Source organism: Bubalus kerabau, chromosome 3, assembly GCF_029407905.1.
Source record: "Bubalus kerabau isolate K-KA32 ecotype Philippines breed swamp buffalo chromosome 3, PCC_UOA_SB_1v2, whole genome shotgun sequence".
NCBI lineage: Eukaryota > Metazoa > Chordata > Mammalia > Artiodactyla > Bovidae > Bubalus > Bubalus kerabau.
In genome coordinates, this window is record NC_073626.1 from 97,820,804 (window position 1) to 97,838,179 (window position 17,376).

General features: G+C 43.7%; 1 non-coding gene across 1 annotated transcript; it reads right to left on the reverse strand.

Annotated features, from left to right (window-relative positions):
- Window positions 1-6,879: 6,879 nt before the first annotated feature.
- On the reverse strand, window positions 6,880-6,951 carry TRNAC-GCA (transfer RNA cysteine (anticodon GCA)). The gene has a single exon. It is a non-coding gene; the product is annotated as a tRNA-Cys (tRNA).
- Window positions 6,952-17,376: the final 10,425 nt, after the last annotated feature.

Consider the following 17,376-nt stretch of genomic DNA (forward strand, 5'->3'; position numbering starts at 1 on the left):
TGGGGGAGAAAGGCTTAAGAGGCAGGGAATACATACATATATATATTACAGAGGAGCTAGGAGAGAAAGCAGTCATCCCACTTAAAGAGAAGGAGCTTATGTAAAGGGTTTGCAGCCACAGCTGAACTTGGTCACCTGTTGGTAAAACTTAGCTCCCCATGGCACTTGACCCAACATCAATACTTTCCTCTAAGAACTGATGTAACTTCAGTTTTAATCTCGAGACAGTACATCTCAACCCAGGAAAGGCAGAGAAGACAGTGCTAGAATAGTGCTCAGAGTGTCTTGTGTCCTTAACCCCAGGCTTTTGTTGCCCTTTTAGCAGATGGCCCCCCTCAAGGAGAAAGATGGGTCACCTGTTAGGTGGCAGAGGCCTGTCCCCTGAGGGGACAGCCCCCAGCAGAGGGAGGCTGGCCTGATGTCAGATTCCGGGACAGCCAGATGCTGACCATCTTTCCTTAGTACCACAGAGGTGTCACTTCGCTTATGGGAGGTCCTGCACCTACCATTCCTTTCTGCAGCAGGAAATTAAAGACATAGAAGTTACTTCCTGCACATCTGCAGCCAATTGTCATTTTGACCTTCTGCCTATTCTCTGGCTCCCCTTTTAAAATAAACTTTTTATGTTAGGAGGAGTTTTAGGTTTACAGAAAAATTGTGAACATAGTACAGAGAGTTCCCATATTCCCCTGTTAACATCTTCCATTACTAGGGTACCTCTGTCCCAATGAATGATCCATTGCATGCATGTCTACATGCTCAGGTGTGTCTGACTCTTTGCATCCTCATGGACTGTAGTCCCCAGGCTCCTCTATCCATGGGATTCTCCAGGCAAGAATACCTGGATTGCCATTTCTTCTCCAGGGGATTTTCCCAACCCAGGGATCGAACTCGAGTCTCCCGCATTGGCTGGTGGAGTCTTTACCACTGAGTTACCTGGGAAGCCCGAATGATCCAATATTCATACATTATTATGAACTAAAGTCCACATTCCAGATTTCTTGGTTTTGCCTAATGTTCTTTCCTGTCCCAGGATCCCATCCAGGATACCACGTGCCATTGAGTCATGTCTCTTTCAGCTCCTCTTGGCTATGGCAGTTCTCCCTGCCCTGTTTTTTCAACCTGCTTTGAGCTACTTTTCAAGAGATGCTATTTCACATTTTTGATAGATGCCTGATGGTGGGTGTTAACAAGGTTGTTAATTTTACTTATTAATCCTTCAGTCAACAAACATGTATGGAGCACTTGTGAGATGCAGTAACTGAACCTAACAACAGAATGAAGTAGACTGCCTCTCCCATCCTCGTGTCACTCGGCAATCAACGTGCTAGCAGATCCCTTGGAGATCTTGTTAGAATGCAGATTCTGGTTCACCAGTTCCAGGGCAGGGCCTGAGGGTCTGTATTTCTAACAAGCTCCCAGGTGAGGAGCTGATCCCACACTTGGAGGATCAAGACCCCAAACTTGTGCAGCGCTCCATACTAGATGCCCGTGGGAGCTAGGGCCCTGGAATGGAGGGTGAGGGAGGGATACGTAAATTGTCTACAACCATTTCTGTCATCAAGAGGTTTGTGATGAGTGAAGTAAGTCAGAAAGAGGAAAACAAATGTTGTATACTAACACATATCTGTGGAATCTAGAGAAATGGTACTGATCGACCTACTTGCAGGGCCGCAGTGGAGACACAGACATAGAGAGCGGACTTACGGACATGGTGAAGGGGGAGAGGGAGAGGGTGCGATGTATGCAGAGAGTAACATGGAAACTTATGTTACCGTATGTAAAATAGGTAGCCAGTGGGAATTTGCTGTATGGCTCAGGGAACTCAAGCCAGGGCTCTGTGACAACTTAGTAGGGTGGGATGGGGAGGGAGGTGGGAGGAAGTTTCTAGAGGGAGGGAACATATATACATCTATGGCTGATTCATGTTGATGTTTGGCAGAAACCAACACAATTCTGTGAAGCAATTATCCTTCAATTAAAAAAAAAAAAAAGAAGTTTGTGATTCTGTTAGGGGGAAAAAAGACTGAACAAACCAAAGAATGAAAAAGTGTGAAATGGAAATTAAGACAGTAAATGGTGAATGCTTCACACCGTTAAAATGGCCATTATTTCAAAAAAGCAGAAAATAACAAGGTTGGAACGGGTGTGGAGAGATCCAAAGCTCTGTGCATCACTAGTGGGAATGGGAAATGGTGCGTCTTCTGTGGAAAATGATACAGTGGGTCCTCAAAAAATTAAACATAGAATTATCATATGGTTGAGCAATTCCACTTCTAGGTATATACCCCCAAAATTTGAAAACAAGGACTTGAGTTTGGGATTAGCAGAGGCAAACTATCATATATAGGAAGCATAAACAACAAAGTTGTATTATATGGCACAGGGAAGTATGTTCAATATCCTGTGATAAACCACAGTGGAAAAGAAAATGAAAAACAATATATATGTGCGTGTGTCTGTGTGTGTGTGTGTATGACTATCACGTTGCTGTAGAGCAGAAATCAACACAACTTTATAAGTCAACTATATTTGAATAAAATAAATTAAAAAATAAAACAAGGATTTGAACAGATATTTACATATCCATGTTCGTTGGAGGATTATTATTCATGATTCACATTCACATAATTCACAAAAGTTGAAAGCAACTCATGTTTATTAATAGTTGAATAGATAACATGTGGTATGTACGTACAATGGAACACTATTCAGCCTTATGAATTCTGACACATAGAGAGCATTGCGTGTGTGCATGCTCAGTTGGGTCTGACTCTTTGTGACCCCATGTACTGGAGCCCTCCAGACTCCTCTGTCCGTGGGATTTCCCAGGCAAGAATACTGGAGTGAGTAGCCATTTCCTTCTCCAGGGGATCTGCCCAACCCAGAGATCAAACTCACGTCTCCTGCATTGGCAGGCAGATTCTCTGCCACTGAGCCACCAAGTTAAGTGAAATAAGCCCAGTCACAAATGGACAAAGATTGTATGATTCCATTCACACAGCATTCCTAGAGTGGTCAAATTCAGAGACAAAGTAGAATGGTGGTGGCCAAGGCTTAGGGGGAGGAGGGAATGGGGATTTAGTGTTCAGTGGGTACAGAGATTTAGTTTTGGAAGATGAGGTTCTGGAGGTGGGTGGTGGTAATGGCTGCACAGCAGTGTGAATGTAATTGATGCCACTAAAATGATAAATGCCTATTTCACCATAATTTAAAAATGGTTTTAAAAAGACACATGCATAAAAAGTGCAACAGTAAGTAGAGTTATCATGTGAGAAGAATAAGATGATAATAGTAAGCCTTCTCTTATGGACCACATATGACATGCCAGGTACAAGGAGCTTAATTAACTCATTTAGCCTCCAGCCACCACCCTATGAAGCTTATTAGCCCCATCCACTGATGACAAAGCCAAGAAAGGGAAATGATTACACAGGCTATAACAGTCAGGGAGAAGTGTCTGAGGTGTCAGTGAAATTAAAGGTGGGCTTTGGAGGAGAAACAGGCATTCACTGGCAAGGGCTTGGGGGGCATTCTAAACAGACAGTGGGAACTGGCTCAGGAAAGACACAGAGACTAGATGGGAACAGCTGTTCAGCTGGCATGACTGTGCCTGGCAAGGAGGGGTCATGTGAATAAAGCATGGCTAGAAAGGCAGACCGCGAAAAGCCTTCAATTCCAGAATAAGATATAGGGACTTTGTCTTGTAGTGTGTAAACAAGGAGTATCAAACTCAAGTGTTTCAAAGCCAGCAGGCAACATAAATGAGAAAAGTGAACCAGGGCCTTTATCTGGAGAAAACTCTAATTCCGAAGAATACATGCATCCCAATGTTCATAGCAGCACCACTTAGAATAACCAAGACATGGAAGCAACCTCAGTGTTCACTGACAGGTGAACAAATATAGAAGATGTGAATACACACACACACACACACACACACACACTGGAATACTATTCAGCCATAAAATGAATGAAATGATGCAGAGATTATCACACCAAGTGAAGTAAGTCAGAAAAAGACAAATATGATGATCACTTATACGTGGAATCTCAGTTATGACACAAATGAACTTATCTACAAAACAGAAAAAGACTCACAGGCATAGAAGACAGCCTGTGGTTGCCAAGGAAAAGGAATAATGGGGGAGGGATGGATTGGGAGTCTGGGATTAGCAGATGAAACTATTATATAGAGAGTGCATAAACAACAACATCTACTGTATAGCAGGGAAATCATATTCACTATTCTGTGATAAACCATAATGGAACAGAATATGAAAAAAAATGTGTACCTGTGTATAATAATCACTTTCCTGTACAGTAGAAATTAACACAATGTTGGAAATCAACTATACGTCGATAAACTACATTTTTAAAAAGAGGAGAAGTAAAGGGGCTTAGTGCAAGGCAACAGGTGTGGACTGTGGCAAAGTGAACAGAGCTCATCTCACTTAAGACGCTGACGTCTCATACATAAACCCGGAGCGCGTGGGCCACCGTAGGGTTTTCAGGCAGGCCTAGATAATACTGAACTTCTCAGGGTGAGGCCCCCACGTCCCAGTGATGTTGAGGTCTTGTAGGACCTGGTATATCATATGCATCTTCCTGGCTGTCTCACAGTACTACAAGATTGTGGGTAGAAATGGATGCAGTTTCACTAAGTACTTAAAAATACATTTAATGTAAGACAAAGACAAATGTAGTAGAATACTAGTGTAGCTAACCAATTTAGTAGCACCAATGATTATGTTACAAATTTGAAAAAAATATATTCTATAAATTAAAATAATGCAGAGCTAATTGGACACTCACTATGTGTCAGGCGTTTCCTGAACGCTTGGCACATATTATCTCTGTCAACCCCTGTCACAGCCCATGAGCTCAGTACCGATATTGTCCTTGCTTACAGATGAGGCGGTGCGGACGTAGAGTGAGGAAGACGCCTGCCCAGGTGATTGTGATAGAAATCCAGGACTTGATGGTTGCTGCCGCCGCACTTATAGTTAACTCTTCAGTTTTCTGAGAGCCACATAGCCTTTTTTTTTCATGGCATCAGAATCCAAAGGTAATTTAAGTAGGGGCCACTAGATGTCACCACCCAGTGCTCCCTAAAAAAAGAGTCAGGGAACCTTGTGACTCCACCTTGAAAAAAGCAGAAGCCCGCACAAACACCAGACTTTCCGGTTTTCCTGTTGCAGATGCAGACATGACTGGTTGCCCCAGCACCTCGGTCTCCCTCCTTCCCGTTCTTTGTCCTGCCAGGCTAGCTGGTGCTGTCAGATCTCTGCTTTATAATCATAGGAAAACAGAAGTGCCGCTGCCATTTCATAAGTTGGTTCCCTTGGATTGACTGCCAGCTCCGAGGGCAGGGGGCAGGATTGGCTGAGGGTGGAGGTTGGTTAAGTTGCTAGGGTATGTCTGTGTGTGTGTGTGTGTGTGTGAGAGAGAGAGAGAGAGAGAGAGAGAGAGGGAGAGACAGATAGACAGATGGACAGACATTGACAGTCTGAGTTGTGGTTTTCTTCTAGGTTTGAATAACCTGAGACACATTCCCGCTGGACACCGCCTCCAGCGCAGTGCTTGCCCAGACAAACGAGTGCTGGTACACAGAGGGCAGGAGTGGGGCTTGGGCACAGGGTGCTAGCAAATCAGAGAGGGATCTGGAAAGGGAATGAGGGGTCGGTCCGGGGCCTCCTAGAGGCCCTGGGTGATGAAGGATATGAGAGAAATGTGTGGCTCATTTGGAGGGAAACAAAGGGACGGAGCAAGGGGCACCATGCTTCCTTACAGGGAACCTGGCTGCCGCTGATTTAGAACCTAGCGGCACAGTGTACGGGTTGCACTACGCTGTGCATACAGAGATGTGCCAAGAATGAGCAAGTCAGAGTTGTAAAAACAATCCTTCTTCCTCGACCCCAGCATCTTCCAACTATTTCTGAAATCTTCCTTCTCTACTGGAAACTTCTCGAGACTTCTGTATTTCTATCTAAACAAACTCAGCAGACTGATGAATTACATCACTGAGGCACGAAAATGAGGAGCAGGTTCTCTCAAACATGATGCTCATACAAAAATAGAGCAGAGAAGGGAAAAAACTGCAGGGAAAAAGATGTAAAGTTTTTACTGAAACTTATCTCCTATCTTTGAGGGTTAGAATATAACAGACATATCAGGAACTATTTTGAAAAAAAATGGGGCTAAGTTATGAGAACAGCTGCAGAACTCTTTGGGAAAAAAATCCAGATAATAAAGCAAAATAATTTAGCTGAATGTCTTTAAATTATAGGAAGAAATGTTGGTATTAGGCAGAATATCATATTTCATGTGGGCCCTGGAGATGGAAATTCATTTTCACAGAAATGGAAAGCATGCTTTGTTATGTTCATTAATAGGATGTGTTTTTAAAATGTGTAACATAATAATTGGTGCTCTCAAGAAACTTTCCACTTTTATTGATTCAAATGGAGAATTTCTGCTAAACACATAAAATGCAAACACTGGTTTGTTTCAAATAGGAGTACTGTTGACAATAGCACCCCTCTTTACTGTGTATAACTACAGATGTTGCCTTCGTTGGAGTCCTGAGTCATCACCAATACCACATAGAATGGCAGCAGCCTCATTTTGATGCTGCTATATTTATTTGGTAAGAATAATAATAGCCATACCGTACATTTGAATCACACTTCATCATATGATTACATTTAATTCTTTCATTAACCCTGTGTGTGCTGTAAGGTGTGCGTATGTGTTAGTCGCTCAGTCGTGTCCGACTCTTTGCAACCCCATGGACTGTAGCCTGCCAGGCTCCTCCATCCTTGGGATTTTCCAGGCAAGAATTCTGGATTGAGTTGCCATTTCCTTCTCCAGAGGATCTTCCCGACCCAGGGATTGAACCCAGGTCTCCTGCATTGCAGGCAGATGCTTTACCGTCTGAGCCACCCGGGAAGCCTATGCTGTAAGGTAGACGTTGGTTTGTACACCCGTTATCTATCAAATATAATTAATAGTGCTGTAAGGTAGACATTGTTAATTATATTTGATAGATAATGGATGAATAAACCAAGGCTCAGAGAGGTTAATTAACCTGCCCAAGACCACAGCTAATTATTGTATATGTTGATTGCAAAGAACTCTTATTCAAATGAATAGATCTCATTAATAAACATTTTGCTTTGTGTAAGCATCTGCAAAATCTTCTACTGCAGATGTGTATTTAGACCATAGTCACTGTGTAACCTTGGCGTATTTATTGTGCAGAGAAAAAGCCAAGCAAATAGATATTTGATTTCTATTAGTTCCATATTATTTGATATTTTAAAAATTATCTTTCTTAAAAAAAATCATATTTCTAATTTGTTGAACCACGAAGTGCCATCATTTTTGTGTGGTGTTTGTTTTTTAAGCAAGGAGAGGAGGGAGAAGCCAAAAAAAACACTTCACTGTAAAAACATTGCTGGGCTTCCCTGATGGCTCAGTGATAAGGAATCCACCTGCTAATGCAGGAGACATGGGTTAGATCCCTGGCCCAGGAAGATCTCACATATTGAAGAGCAACTAAGCCCGAGTGCCACAAATACTGAGCCTGGGCTCTAGAGCTCCAGAACTGCAACTACTGAGCCCACGTGTCACAATTACTGAAGCCCCTGACACTAGAGCCCATGATTCACAACAAGAGAAGCCACCACAACGAGAAACCTATGCACTGCAACAGGGAGTAGCCCCCACTCCCTGCAACTAGAAAAAGCCTGCATGCAGCAACAAAGACCCAGAACAGCCAAAAATAATAAATAAACTATAAAAAAATTGCTGCATTGTAAGTCAGCCACTTGTAGACTTTGAAACAGTTTTGTTTAAAAAGATTCTTGGTTCCTGTAGGTCGTGAAGGTGCAGGCACATGTAGGCCTGTTTGAAGCAGGTAAAGGATAGACCGTGGTGGGAGCCCCCTTGCAGTGGCTCGTGGGATGTGCAGGCTTTGGCGAGCCATGGACCACTCCTTGGAGGGCTTGTCAATGTCAGCATCTTTAGGTCTGTGCCTGGCAGGAGGGCAGAAGCCAATTTTCTAAAACTATCTCTCATAAATCTCCCTGGTATCTTTTGCATTGTCTTTGACCTGATTTGAAAAGTTCCCACTGACCCTTCACATTAACTTACCTTCTATTCAGCAACCCAGCAGAGCCACTTTTCCCAAACTCTTCTCTTCAGATTCTGGCCTGAAGTAAACTTCATCCTCCAGAAGTAGGACTCACTTTTTTTAACTGAGTGACTGCTGTCTTACTTTAGTTCAGGAACATACACATTTCATCTCCCCAACTGGAGTGTAAGCTTCAGGAGGGCAGGATTTGCAGCAATCTGGGTGTACTTGAAGGGCATTATGCTAAGTGAAATGAGTTAGACAGAGAAAGAGAAATACTGTATGATATCGCTTATATGTGGAATCTAAAAAGACCCAACGAACTAGTGAATATAACATAAAAGAAGCAGACCCACAGGTACATGGAACAAACCAGTGGTTAAGAGTGTTGGGGGGCAGGGGTTGGGGCAACATATGGGGAGTAGGAGGTACAAACTTGGGTGTAAGATAGGCTCAAGGATGTATTGTACAACATGGGGAATACAGCCAATATTTTGTAATAGCTGTAAGTGGAAAGTAACCTTTAAAAATGCAAAAATTAAATTTTTTAAAAAAGAAAAATTTCAGGAGGACAGGAAGTGGGTCTTGGGCCCCCTTCTTGCTGCCCATCCTTCCGTCTCCCCTGGGCTCCAGCCCGGGGCCTGGCCCAGGATGCTGAGAGGCAGAGGCTGTGGTGATCAAGGCCATGCACTCTGGGCCTGATTTCCTGGGTTTGAATTCTAACTGCAGGTTACTGACTGTGACCTTTGGCAGCTCAGCCTCTTAATCTGTAAAACAGAAACCAGAATGTACCTACTGCGTGGGGTTGTTATGAAGATTCAGTGAGATACGGTGTGCAGAGTGCTCAGAACGCAACCTCGTTGTTGTTGTTGAGTTGCTAAGTCGTGTCTGATTCTGTGACCCCATGGACTATGGATCACCAGGCTCCTCTGTCCATTGGATTTTCCCAGGCAAGAATACTGGAGTGGGTTGCCATTTCCTTCTCCAGGGCATCTTCCTGACCCAGGGATTGAACTCTCATCTAAATTGCAGGTGGATTCTTTATCACTGAGACAGCAGGGAAGCCCAGAAAGATACCTGGTGTGAAGTAAATATGAGAGAAGCCTGAGCTGTTATTCTTCAATAAATTATCTGTAAGCGAGACAGGAGACCATGGGCAAAGAGAGAGGAAGAGGCGGCATGGGGCCTCAGACACCAGTCCCCACCATCATTCTTTTTTATGGCTAATATTTCAATGTATATATGTATATACTGCATCTTCTTTATCCATTCCTCTGTTGATGGACACTTAGGTTGCTTCCAGTCCTGGTGAAGCAAAGGCTGCTTCACCAGCGGGGACATGAGCTAGCTAGAGTGGAGCGTCCAGCTGAGCGCTGTTGCCAAGACGACACTGAGGTAGAGTGAACAGAATGTGGAGTCTGTGGAGTGAATGTGGGGAAGCATGTGTCTCACTAGGGTGATTAGGTCAACAGTGATGCTGTGGGCTTTTTTTTTTTTTTACTTTAAAAAATTTTTTTATTGGAGTATAGTTGATTTATAGTTGTGTTAGTTTCAGGTGTACAGTAAAATGAATGAGTTATACACATAGATACATCCACTCTTTAAGGTTCTTTCCCCATGTAGGCCATGAGAGAGTATTGAGTAAAGTTCCCTGTGCTATGGTAGCTCCTTATTAGTTATATTTTATATACAGTAGTGCATATATGTCAATCCCAATCTCCCAGTTTACCCCTCCCATTTCCCACCCGTAACCATAAGTTTGTTTCCTGCATCTGTAACTCTATTTCTGTGTTGTTAGATGTGTTCATTTGTGCCCCCTTTTTAGATCCCACTTATCAGTTCAGTTCAGTCGCTCAGTCGTGTCTGACTCTTTGCGACCCCATGAATCGCAGCATGCCAGGCCTCCCTGTCCATCACCAACTCCCGGAGTTCACTCAAACTCATGTCCATCGAGTCATTGATGCCATCCAGCCATCTCATCCTCTGTCATCCTCCTGCCCCCAATCCCTCCCAGCATCAGGGTCTTTTCCAATGAGTCAACTCTTCACATGAGGTGGCCAAAGAACTGGAGTTTCAGCTTCAGCATCATTCCCTCCAAAGAAATCCCAGGGCTGATCTCCTTCAGAATGGACTGGTTGGATCTCCTTGCAGTCCAAGGGACTCTCAAGAGTCTTCTCCAACACCACAGTTCAAAAGCATCAATTCTTCTGTGCTCAGCTTTCTTCACAGTCCAACTCTCACATCCATACGTAACCACTGGAAAAACCATAGCCTTAACTAGACGGACCTTTGTTGGCAAAGTAATGTCTCTGCTTTTGAATATGCTATCTGTTGCTGCTGCTAAGTCACTTCAGTCGTGTCCGACTCTGTGCGACCCCATAGATGGCAGCCCACCAGGCTCCCCGTCCCTGGGATTCTTCAGGCAAGAACACTAGGTTGGTCATAACTTTCCTTTCAAGGAGTAAGCGTCTTTTAATTTCATGGCTGCAATCACCATCTGCACTGATTTTGGAGCCCAAAAAAATAAACTCTGACACTGTTTCCACTGTTTCTCCATCTATCTGCCATGAAGTGATGGGACCAGATGCCATGATCTTAGTTTTCTGAATGTTGAGCTTTAAGCCAACTTTTTCACTCTCCTCTTTCACTTTCATCAAGAGGCTTTTTAGTTCCTCTTCACTTTCTGCCATAAGGGTGGGGTCATCTGCATATCTGAGGTTATTGATATTTCTCCCAGCAATCTTGATTCCAGCTTGTGCTTCTTCCAGCCCAGCGTTTCTCATGATGTACTCTGCATAGAAGTTAAATAAGCAGGGTGACAATATTACAGCCTTGACATACTCCTTTTCCTATTTGGAACCAGTCTGTTGTTCCATGTCCAGTTCTCACTGTTGCTTCCTGATCTGCATACAGATTTCTCAAGAGGCAGATCAGGTGGTCTGGTATTTCCATCTCTTTCAGAATTTTCCACAGTTTATTGTGATCCACACAGTCAAAGGCTTTGGCATAGTCAATAAAGCAGAAATAGATGTTTTTCTGGAACTCTCTTGCTTTTTCCATTCCACTTATAAGTGATATCATATGATATTTCTCTTTCTCTGACTTACTTCACTCAGTTTGACAATCTCTAGGTCCATCCATGTCACTGCAAATGGCATTATTTCGTTCTTTTTTATGGCTGAGTAATATTTCAGTGTGTATATGTATATACTGCACTTCTGTATCCGTTCCTCTGTTGATGGACACTTCTGTTGCTTCCAGTCCTGGCTATTGTAAACAGTACTGCAGTGAACGCTGGGGTGCATGTATCTGTTCAGTGATGCTGTTTACTGAGAAAGGGATCCAAGAGTGGACTAGGCTGGAAGCAAATAATGAATTCAGTTATAGATACACTGAGTTTCTTCCCACTGGGGCCACCCAGTAGCAATAGCAACAGATAACATGTATTGGAAGGATATCATGTTTCGGTTATTGTTCTAAGCCCTTCACCAGTACTAATCCACTTAGTCTACAGCCACTCTGTGAAGAAAGTATCATTAGTCCCATTTTACAGATGAGAAAACTGGATTCAGAGTGGTTAAGTCACACTGCTGATATAGGATGGTATAGATTCTGGAACTCTGAACTCCCAGATTTGGCCATCACTCCACAAAGACTCAGGCCTCCCTGGGGGCTCAGTGGTAAAGCACCCACCTGCTAATGCAAAGAGATGCAGGAGATGTGGGTTCTTCCCTGGGTCAGGAAGATTCCCTGGAGAAGGAAATGGCAACCCACTTCAGTATTCCTGTCTGGAAAATCCCATGGACAGAGGAACCTGCTGGGTTACAGTTCATGGGGTCGAAAAAAGTTGGACAGGACTGAGCATGCATGCATGCATCTACATAGACTCGTCTGTGATTTCAGAGGGAGCTGACTCTGGACATATAGATGTGATGAAGCCATGAAAGTGATGATACTGCTCAAAAGGAGACTACAGTGGAGTAGATATAAGCTGGAAAAACCCATTTTGCTGGCATAAGGGAACATAATTGTGGAAGATTCGGGTTCAGTATAACGTGTGACTGGGAGGAAAGATCAAGTAAGAGGATAATACTTGGTATGGACTGAATGTTTGTGTCCCTCCCCCCAACCAATTCATATTGAAGCCCTAACCCCCAAAGTGAAGGTATTTGGAGTCTTTGGCAGGTGATTAGATCATGAGGATGGAGCCCTCATGGTGGCATTAGTCCCTAATGAGAAGGGATGTGAGAAAAACTCTCTCCCAGCCATGTGCAGGTTCAGCAAGAAGGTGTCTGTGTCCAAGCCAGAGAGAGCATCGCGCGTGCACAGTCATGTCTGACTCTCTGCAACCCCATGGACTGTAGGCCACCGGGCTCTTCTATCCATGGGATTTCCAGGGCAATAATACTGGAGTGGGTTGCCATTTCCTCCTCCAGGGATCTTCCTGACCCAGGAGTCGAACCCAAGTCTCGTGTGTCTCCTGCATTGCAGGAGGATTCTTTACCGCTGAGCCACCAGGGAAGCCCATAGAAATAGCATCACCAGAATCCGATAGGCTGGCACCCTGATCATGGACTTCCAGCTCTCTGAACTGTAAAAAGTAAATGCTTGCTGTTTGAACCCAGTCTGTTATTTTGTTATAGCAGCTGGAGTAGACTAAGACCATACTCTTGTTACATCTCCAGGTAAAAGCAATGGGTTTGATGATACAATGATTTGATATAACATTAGTCCATTTCAGTCACTGAGATTTGTTTAAATTGCTTTTAAATTCCTTGAATTAATGCTCTTTAGAGGTAAGGAGGTGGTAAGTATGACGATTGAGGGCACATACAAAGAAATGAATATGCGATAGAATCCTACCTAGACATTCCCTACCAAGCATGTTATTTAACAGAGCACCCACTGAAAGAGGGTTGAGGTTGCAAAGTACTAGTTATGTCCTGGAGTTGGTCTGGTAATTTCCAATTAACTTTTAGGGTGGCACAGCCTGGCATCTAAACAAAATGAAGTGGCTGCTAATGATTTGTTTTGTACTGCACGTGCTGCCTTAATTATACCAAGAGGTTTAATGCTCTCAGCTCTGGCTGTGCATCAGAATCACAATCACCTGAGGATCTTTAAGAAACTGCACACCTATTAGACCCTGCCCATGCAGGTTTCAGTTCAGTAACTTAGGCAAGGAGTAGAGGAGCAATGGAGAAGGCAATGGCACCCCACTCCAGTACTCTTGCCTGGAAAATCCCATGGACGGAGGAGCCTGGTAGGCCGAAGTCCATGGGGTCGCTGAGGGTCGGACACGACTGAGTGACTTCACTTTCACTTTTCACTTTCATGCATTGGAGAAGGAAATGGCAACCCACTCCAGTGTTCTTGCCTGGAGAATCCCAGGGACGGGGGAGCCTGGTGGGCTGCTGTCTATGGGGTCGCACAGAGTCGGACACGACTGAAGTGACTTAGCAGTAGCAGCAGAGGAGCAAACTAGTGCTTATTTTCCCTTTGGCTAATGCATTTTTAAAACAGGAGCGCTTTTGTCAAGATGATGGAATGACATGACATTTGTTTCCCACAATCTCATTGAAATGATTTCCCCCAAATAATTGCAGAAAAAATCCATAACAGAGCTGGCAGACAGGAAGGGGTACAATCATATGATAAGAAAATTTGAGGCTCTTTTGGAAGATACCAGCTGATGAGATTGGATTTAAAAAGGCAGAGTAGAAAATTCAAAAGGATCCGTCATGGCCTGCTGCTTAATAAGGTGAGTGCCATTCTTTGCCCTGGAGCTGGGAAGAAACGCCATGGCGCCATCTAGTGGAAGTCTGGAGGAGGCGTTGGAGTGTTTGATTATTAGGGTAATTAATTAAGACACTCGGCACCTGCTTCCTCCGTTCCCAGGAGCTGGTGGCAGTTTATGTTTTCAGGCTAGAGATGCAAGAACAGATCTCTAAATAAATTTTGGGCACTGTCTTGGGGTGAGAGAGAGCATTGGCAACAGAGGCAACAGAGAGAAGCAGAGGTAACTTTGAATTTAAGGAGAGTGAGGCTTGCCACGTGAGTCCCACTTTGGTGGATGGGTTGGTGACTTGCTGGCTGCCCCACTCATACACCCAACAGGAAGTCTGGCTGTGGGCCTATCTGCTCACTTACAAGTCGATTCTCACAATTCTGCTAGATAGCACAGGAATTCACAGGAGAGGACAACTCTACAAATCGACCTTCTCAGGTAACATTCTGATCCAAATTTGGCACGAGTGGCCAGTTATTAGCCGTCTCCACGGCTGATTCTCTTAGATGGATTGCTCGGTACCTCTGCTCACCTGTTTTCAGAGGGGAGATGAAGCAGGGAGAGGAATGGTAGTGGGCACTGTCGGTTTCTGTGCAGTGCACACAACTTTCACGTCTGAGCCTTTTAATAGCGCTGTGAGGTATGGGTACATTTATTCTCATTTTGCAAATAAGACCGCTGAGGGTCAGAGAAACTGAGATTTATTAAAAGTGCATGTGGATAATACATGGCAGAGTCAGGATACAAAACCAGGTTTGGAGATACCAGATTACATTCTCTTTCCATTTATCACATAGGTTCTGACTTGATTTCAGCAACTTCATAAACATTCATTTCTCGAAGAGAGAATGGACTTGGGGATCTTTAGGAAGCAGCTGTTTCCTGTGCCAGCGTGATAGCTGCAAAACATTGAGGAGTATTCTCAAATGATGGCTCCTATGTAAGCAAGACGGCGGTAGCGAAAAGGACAGTTCAGTGTGCTGATACAGGGTTAATTTAGGAGTTTGATTGCAGATGGATGGAGTGTATTAGTTTCCTGTGGCTACTGTAACAAATTGTCACAAACTTGGTGGCATAAACCAACAGACTTATTTTCTCACAGATCTGGAGGTCAGAAGTCCAAAGTCAAGCTGTCAGTGCGGTCACCTTCCTCTGAGTCTCTAGGGGAGATTCTGTCCCTAGCTTCTTCCAGCTTCTGATGGCTCTTGGCATTCCTTGGCCTCTTGGCTTGTGACTACATCATTCCAATTTCTGCCTCCATCTTCACATCACCTTTTCCTCTGTGTCTGTGGGTCTTCTTGTCTGTCTCTTAGAAGGACGCCTGTCACTGGATTTAGGGCCTACCCAGATGATGCAGGGTGATGTCATATCAACAACCTTAACTTCATTGCATTTGCAAAGATCCTTTTTCCAAGTGAGGTTGCAACTAGTGGATCCAGGAATTTGGATGTGGATATATCTTTTGTGGGGGGCACAATTCAACCCACTACAGAATATAAATATTCTATTTTTTATGGTGAAATTAAAAAATATGTGTGTGTACTTAGTCATGTCTGATTCTTTATGACCTCTTGGACTGTAGCCCACCAGGCTCCTCTATCCATGGGATTCTCCAGGCAAGAATACTGGAGTGGGTTGCCATTTCCTCCTCCAGGGGATCTTCCCAACCCAGGGATCAAATCCGAGTCTCTTGCATTGGCAGGGGGATTCTTTACCATTGAGCCACCTGGGAAGCTGAAATTTAAAGATCCCTTGGCCTTATTCCCTGTGATGTATATTTATACAACCATCAACCCACCTCATCTCTAGGGACTACCTGTGTGTAATTTTTAAAACAATTTTAATTTTACTGGAGTATAGCTGATTTATCCCTCCCCCTGATGTTTCCCCTTTGGTAACTGTAAGTTTTGTTTTTGATATCTGTTAAGTCTGTTTCTTTATATAAGTTTTGTAAATAAGTTTATTTATATCCCTTTTAAAAAATTAGATTCCACATATAAGTGATATCTTATGATATTTGCCTTTCTCTGTCTACTTACTTCACTTAGTATGATAATCTCTAGGTCTTTCCATGTTAGAGGGCGATGGCACCCCCCTCCAGTACTCTTGCCTGGAGGGTCCCATGGACGGAGGAGCCTGGTGGGCTGCAGTCCATGGGGTCGCGGAGAGTCGGACACGACTGAGCGACTTCACTTTCAATTTTCACTTTCCACTTTCATGCATTGGAGAAGGAAATGGCAACCCACTCCAGTATTCTTGCCTGGAGAATCCCAGGGACGCGGGAGCCTGGTGGGCTGCCGTCTATGGGGTCACACAGAGTCGGACACGACGGAAGTGACTTAGCAGCAGCAGAAGCAGCAGCAAATGCCATTATTTAATTCTTTTTTTAATAGCTGAGTAATGTTCCGTGTGTATGTACCACATCTTCTTTATCTTTCTGATGATGGACATTTAGGTTGCTTCCTTGTCCTGGTTATTGTAAATAGCGTTGCAGTGAGTACTGGGGTACATGTATCTTTCTGGATTATGGTTTTCTTCAGATATATGCCCAGGAGTGGGATTGCTGGATCCTATGGTAGTTAAGAGTTTGTCTTGTTTTAAGGACTCTCCGTATTGTTCTCCACAGTGCATGTACCAACATTTTTTCTTAAACGCCAACAGGTGGCAGCTGCGAGTTTGGAAATCAGAGCTTTCCTTGAGCCTTTCTCGTTCCTGCTTGTGTGTGATGACATTTCCTATGACTTCGTCTCTCCCTTCTTTTTTTCAGCTTCCCAGGCAAAATATTTGGATTTTTAGTCTTGGAAACTGCTATTCAGAAGAGAGGCAATCAAGCAAAAGAAAACAAGAACCTGTTCTTTGGCTTCTGTATTCCTTAGTAGTAGAAAGGAATGGCAGGTTTACTCAGGTCCCAATTGGAAAGAAACATAAAATCCTTGGGAAGGGAGTGGATACTGGGCTGTTTATTTTTGAGTCACTCACATTTTTCAGCTTGCAGATGGAAAAAACTGAAAGCCAGAAGGATTAAATAAGGTCCCTTGGCAAGTTGTAGGCTGACCCAGCATCCACATTAGCTTTGGAAGTCTCTACTCCCATTCCCTGAATCATTCTACATCTCAAGGAGTTTTTACTCCATTAATCTTGGGTTGTCTGGAAGATTGATGGGGGTCTTGACCCTCACAGCCAAACTGACACACAGGGGAAGTCAAGCCTTGAATTTCTTGAGTTGGAGCCTTATACAGTAAATGAGTAAACAACCAAATGCTCTGGTTGTGCTGTTCAGGCTCCATTTAAGCTGGCTAGTGGTATGGTGACTGCAGTCATGTGGATTTTCAGAACTTCCATCCTAATATTTACCATTAGCTGTACCTTCCTTGAATCCAGGTAGACTGTCTGTAGGATCACCATGGCTGGAATCATTGTTTGCATGGCTGTACAAGAAAAACAAAAACTA